The sequence below is a fragment of the Leuresthes tenuis genome, unplaced genomic scaffold, assembly GCF_036924035.1.
Source record: "Leuresthes tenuis unplaced genomic scaffold, fLeuTen1.0.hap1 SCAF_22, whole genome shotgun sequence".
NCBI classification, from domain to species: Eukaryota; Metazoa; Chordata; class Actinopteri; order Atheriniformes; family Atherinopsidae; genus Leuresthes; species Leuresthes tenuis.
In genome coordinates, this window is record NW_027325376.1 from 27695701 (window position 1) to 27702015 (window position 6315).

At 48.2% G+C, this 6315-nt stretch overlaps 1 non-coding gene across 1 annotated transcript; it reads right to left on the reverse strand.

The window, feature by feature from the left end:
- Positions 1 to 2349: 2349 nt before the first annotated feature.
- Positions 2350 to 2463, reverse strand: LOC140282437 (U5 spliceosomal RNA). The gene has a single exon (XR_011909872.1). It is a non-coding gene; the product is annotated as a U5 spliceosomal RNA (small nuclear RNA).
- Positions 2464 to 6315: the final 3852 nt, after the last annotated feature.

Sequence of the window (6315 nt, forward strand, 5' to 3'; positions counted from 1 at the left end):
AACACCTCCGCTCCCTCTTTTGATGGTGTATGTTCGGGCATTCGAACCTTTTCTTACCCGCTTTTTGCAAACTATGCTCGGACATTCAAACCTTCTTGTAGCCGAACACATCCACTCCTCTATCTCGATATTGATAAATATGGAAGGACAAAGCAGTTTTAACTTGGTTTGAGCAAAGCAATTAATTTCACAGCAAAATCCGAAATCGTGCAGAACTCATGAAAGCAAGCTTATACTCGGATTCCTGAAACTTTAGATTTGCTCTTTCTTTTACTGCAAAGTACTACGTTGTTTTTTTGTTTAAATCTTTCTAGACATGGTAAATATGAAGGACAAATAAGTTTTAACATAGTTTGAGTGAAGGAATGCATTTTATAAGCAAAATAAAATGCATGAACTCACGAAAAGCTTTTTATCGCTTTTCCCTGCTTTTTACAAACTTTGGTCGGACGTTAACACCTTCTTGCAGCCGAACATCTCCGCTTCCGCTTTTGATGGTGTATATTCGGGCATTCGAACCTTTTCTTACCCGCTTTTTACAAACCATGGGTGGACTTTCACACCTTCTTGTAGCTGAACACCTCCGCTCCCGTTTTTGATGGTGTATAGTCGGGCATTCGAATCTTTTGTTACCCGCTTTTTACGAACCATGGGTGGACTTTCACACCTTCTTGTAGCCGAAAACCTCCGCTCCCTCTTTTGATCATATATTGTAGGGCATTCGCACCTTTTCTTACCCGCTTTTTACAAACCATTGTCGGAGTTTCACACCTTCTTGTAGCCGAACACATCCGCTCCCGCTATTGATTGTGTACATTCGGGTATTTTAACCTTTTCTTACCCGCTTTTTACCAACTATGGTCGGCTATTCACACCTTCTTACAGCGGAACACCTCCGTTCCCTCTTTTGATGGTGTATGTTCGGGCATTCAAACCTTTTCTTACCCGCTTTTTACAATCTATGCTCGGACACTCAAACCTTCTTGTAGCCGAACACATCCACTCCTGCTTTTGATGATGTATGCTTGGGCATTCGAACCTACTTGTTGCCCGCTTTTCATTAATTATGGGTGGACATTCACACCTTGTCGCAGCCAAACACCTCCGCTCCCTGTTTTGATCATGTATGGCTGGACATTCGCACCTTTTCTCACCCGCTTTTTGCAAACTATGGTCGGCTATTCACAGCTTCCTCTCCAACATACTTGTATGGCTGGACATTCACACCTTCTTACAGCGGAACACCTCCGCTTCCTCTTTTGATGGTGTATGTTCGGGCATTCGAACCTTTTCTTACCCGCTTTTTACAAACTATTGTCGGACATTCAAACCTTCTTGTAGCCGAACACATCCACTCCTGCTTTTGATGATGTATGGTTGGGCATTCGCAACTTTTCTTACCCAATTTTCAGTAATTATGGGTGGACATTCACACCTTCTTGCAGCTGAACACCTCCTCTCCCGCTTATGATCATGTTTGGTTTGATATTCAAAAAATCTCTTTTATGTTTTCTAGCAATTATTAATGGACATTCAGACCTTCTTGAAGCTGAACACCTTCGCTCCAGCTGTTGATGGTGTATAGTCGGGCTTTCGAGCCTTTTCTTCCCCAGTTTTTACAAATTATGGTTGGACATTCAGACCTTCTTTCAGCCGAAAACCTCTGCTCCCTCTTTTGATCATACATTGTCGGGCATTCGAACCTTTTCTTACCCGCTTTTTACAAACCATGGTCGGACTTTCACACCTTTTAGTAGCCGAATAACTCCGCTCCCGCTATTGATTGTGTACAGTCGGGTATTTTAACCTTTTCTTACCCGCTTTTTACCAACTATGGTCGGACATTCACACCTTCTTACAGCGGAACACCTCCGCTCCCTCCTTTGATGGTGTATGTTCGGGCATTCGAACCTTTTCTTACCCGCTTTTTACAAACTATGGTCAGACATTCAAACCTTCTTGTAGCCGAACACATCCACTCCTGCTTTTGATGATGTATGGTTGGGCATTCGAACCTACTCGTTGCCCGCTTTTCATTAATTATGGGTGGACATTCACACCTTGTCGCGGCCAAACACCTCCGCTCCCTTTTTTGATAATGTATGGTTTGACATTCGCACCTTTTCTCAACCGCTTTTTACTATGGCCCACCCGCTGCAATGAGCACTCTTCAGCCCTTTTAAATGGTATAACTTTGCACTCCCGCACGCTCCAGCAAGCACCATTCAAGCAACACCTTTGCACTCCAGCTTCAAACATCGGCACATGTAACAACAGGTAAGGCGACTCTACTCAGAGAAGTCACTCTGCACAGTAACAAGATTTTTTTTGCACAGACAGAAAGGGCTTCATCCGCAAAGGTAAAGCCTGCCAAAAATAGAAACAACTCATTAGTGCTGCTCTCCACGGAAGTCTTTAATAAAAGGCCAAAGAGTTGTACGTTATGAAGAGAAACCAGAGTACGATTATCCGTCACTGCGGGAGCAGGGCATCAGGCTAGTTGGCATAGCCACCTTCCCCATGGTGAGCTTTGCTTGATTGAGACGCTTTCTCCCCCCCCTTGCTCCTCGGCTGACCAAGTAGGAACAATCGGGCCCTATTCGATGGCTGCTTTGTCTTTTACTCTGTGCAAAAGACAAGGCAGCAACAAAAACACCACGGGAACACCGTATTGAGGCTTTGTTCTGACCGCTCATTCGGTGTCGCGTTTCTTTCAAGCAATTCTCCCGCTTAGCCCACACTCTGCTCGCTCCCAGAGCCGTGTTAAAGTCTACTTCGCATTCACTCTCTTTTCTCAGCAGACTCTTGGGATTTTATCTATAAAATGAATTCCTTCACTCAAACTATGTTAAAACTGTCAAAAAAAAAACAACGTTGTACTTTACAGTAAAAGAAAGAGCAAATCTAAAGTTTCAGGAATCCGAGAATAAGCTTACTTTCATGAGTTCTTCACGATTTCGGATTTTGCTATAAAATGAATTCCTTCACTCAAACTAAATTAAAACTGCTAAACCGCTAATCTGTTACATGTAAGGCAGATGTCAAATTCACCGAAATAGAATCTAAGGGTATTCGGCCAATCGAGCTGTAGCAGCTTCGGTAAAAGAGTATAAGTTGAAGAGTTTGTGAATAAAGGTGTGCAAACACATAGTGAGCTGTAGGAAAATAGGCAGGGAGCAATGCCGGCTGGGGTATATGTTCTTGTATGTTGTCTGACTGTTTGATTTGAATGTGTTGTGTAAGTGTCCTGTTGAATGTTACATGTTTGGGCTTTGACACGCTTCACTGTGGTTGTTAACTGTGTGGTGTGTCCTGAAATGTTATATGTTTGGGCTGTGTGACATGCTTAATGCTTGTCAGTAGCTACCCACTTATTCATATATAGCAACTGACAACATAAGAAGTCCGGACATACTTTGATAGTAGTTGTAGAAGTATCCTTATTGATAATAGATAAACTAATTCATAGTGATAGAACAGTAGATGAACAGGTGCCTGCACATGTCTCACGAAAATAAAATGGGTATATGATTGCTGACGGCAGAGCAATACTTCCAAACTTATGAGTTCTTGTGGCAAACTTGATTCAGGGTCTTGACGTGTATACGCTGTTTCGCTGACTTGATTGTCACAAGAAACAAAGTGTGTTTGATAAGATCCGACCATTTTATTACGGGAGGATCAGTATGTATGGATTCTGATGTGACTGATAAACCCATTCGTATCTTAAGCATAATCTAATACGTGAGACAACGCCCTGGCACACAATAAAAAAAAAAAAGAGAGAGCGGTTTTGTGTCCCCACAGTCCATAATGTAGAAAAGAGAGAAAAAAGCCTTTCTGATTTGGTGTGTGTGCTCACAGTGTAGAGTGTAGAGAAAAGAGAGAAAAGAAAGCCGTTTTGGTGTCACGGGTGTTGTGACTTACACACACAAATTTCTGAATTGAGAAAGGAAATTATTTTAGAATGTCACCTCTCTGTTGGGGAAGGAGCCGGAGCTGGTGCGCGAGGCTGAGCGGTTCCGGCTAGATATAGTCGGACTCACCTCGACGCACGGCTTGGGCTCTGGAACCAGTCCTCTTGAGAGGGGTTGGACTCTCTTCCACTCTGGAGTTGCCCGTGGTGAGAGGCGCAGAGCAGGTGTGGGCATACTTATTGCCCCCCGGCTGTGTGCCAGTACATTGGGGTTTACCCCAGTGAACGAGAGGGTAGCCTCCCTCCGCCTTCGGGTGGGGGGATGAGTCCTGACTGTTGTTTGTGCCTATGCGCCAAACAGCAGTTCAGAGTACCCACCCTTTTTGGAGTCTCTGGGGGGGGCACTGGAGAATGCTCCTACCGGAGACTCCCTCGTTCTGCTGGGGGACTTCAATGCTCACGTGGGCAATGACAGTGAGACCTGGAGGGGTGTGATTGAGAGGAACGACCCCCCCGATCTGAACCAGAGTGGTGTTATTTTGTTGGACTTCTGTGCTGGTCATGGACTGTCCATAACGAACACCATGTTCAGACATAAGGGTGTCCATATGTGCACTTGGCACCAGGACACCCTTGGCCGCAGTTCGATGATCGACTTTGTGGTTGTATCATCGGACTTGCGGCCGTATGTCCTGGACACTCGGGTGAAGAGAGGGGCGGAGCTGTCAACTGATCACCACCTGGTGGTGAGTTGGCTCCGCTGGTGGGGGAGGATGCCGATCAGACCTGGCAGGCCCAAACGTATTGTGAGGGTCTGCTGGGAGCGTTTGTCAGAATCCCCCGTCAGAAGGAGCTTGAACTCCCACCTCCGGCAGAGCTTCAACCATATCCCGGGGGAGGTGGGGGACATTGAGTCCGAATGGGCCATGTTCCGTGACTCCATTGCTGAGGCAGCTGATCGGAGTTGTGGCCGTAAGGTGGTCGGTGCCTGTCGTGGCGGCAACCCTCCAACCTGCTGGTGGACACCAGTGGTGAGGGAAGCCGTCAAGCTGAAGAAGGAGTCCTATCGGGCCTTTTTGGCCAGTGGGACCCTGGAAGCAGCTGATAGGTACCGACAGGCCAGACGGGCCGCGTCTTCGGCGGTTGCTGAGGCAAAAACTCGGGCCTGGGAGGAGTTCGGTGAGACCATGGAGAACGATTTCCTGACGGCCTCGAAGAGATTCTGGTCCACCATCCGGCGTCTCAGGGGGGGGAAGCGGCTCACAGTCAACACTGTTTACAGTGGGGACGGGGCTTTGCTGACCTCAACTAGGGATGTTGTGAGTCGGTGGGGGGAGTACTTCGAGGAACTCCTCAATCCTACCAACACGTGCTCGGAAGAGGCAGAGTCGGAGAGCTCGGAGACGGGGCCTCCCATTTCTGGGGCTGAGGTTGCCGAGGTGGTCAAAAAGCTCCTCGGTGGCAAGGCCCCGGGGGTGGATGAGGTCCGTCCTGAGTTTCTCAAGGCTCTGGATGTTGTAGGGCTGTCTTGGCTGACACGCCTCTGCAGCATCGCGTGGACATCGGGGACAGTGCCTCTGGACTGGCAGATTGGGGTTGTGGTCGCCCTCTTTAAAAAGGGGGACCGGAGGGTGTGTTCCAACTATAGGGGTATCACACACCTCAGCCTCCCTGGTAAGGTCTATTCGGGGGTATTGGAGAGGAGGATCCGTCGGATAATCGAGCCTCGGATTCAGGAGATGCAGTGTGGCTTTCGTCCTGGCCGTGGAACAGTGGACCAGCTCTATACCCTCGGCAGGATCCTGGAGGGTGCATGGGAGTTCGCCCAACCAGTCTACATGTGTTTTGTGGACTTGGAGAAAGCGTTCGACCGTGTCCCTCGTGGAGTCCTGTGGGGGGTGCTCCGGGAATATGGAGTGCCGGACCCCTTGATAGGGGCCGTTCGGTCTCTGTATGACCGGTGCCAGAGTTTGGTCCGCATTGCCGGCAGTAAGTCGGATACGTTTCCGGTGAGAGTTGGACTCCGTCAGGGCTGCCCTTTGTCACCGATTCTGTTCCTAACTTTTATGGACAGAATTTCTAGGCGCAGCCAGGGCGTTGAGGGTGTCCGATTTGGCGACCTCAGAATCGGGTCTCTGCTTTTTGCAGATAATGTGGTTCTGTTAGCGTCGTCAGGCCGTGACCTTCAGCTCTCACTGGAGCGATTCGCAGCCAAGTGTGAAGCGGCTGGGATGAGAATCAGCACCTCCAAATCCGAGACTATGGTTCTCAGCCGGAAAAGGGTGGAATGCTCTCTCCGGGTCGGGAATGAGATCCTTCCCCAAGTGCAGGAGTTCAAGTATCTCGGGGTCTTGTTCACGAGTGAGGGACGAATGGAGCGGGAGATTGACGGGCGGATC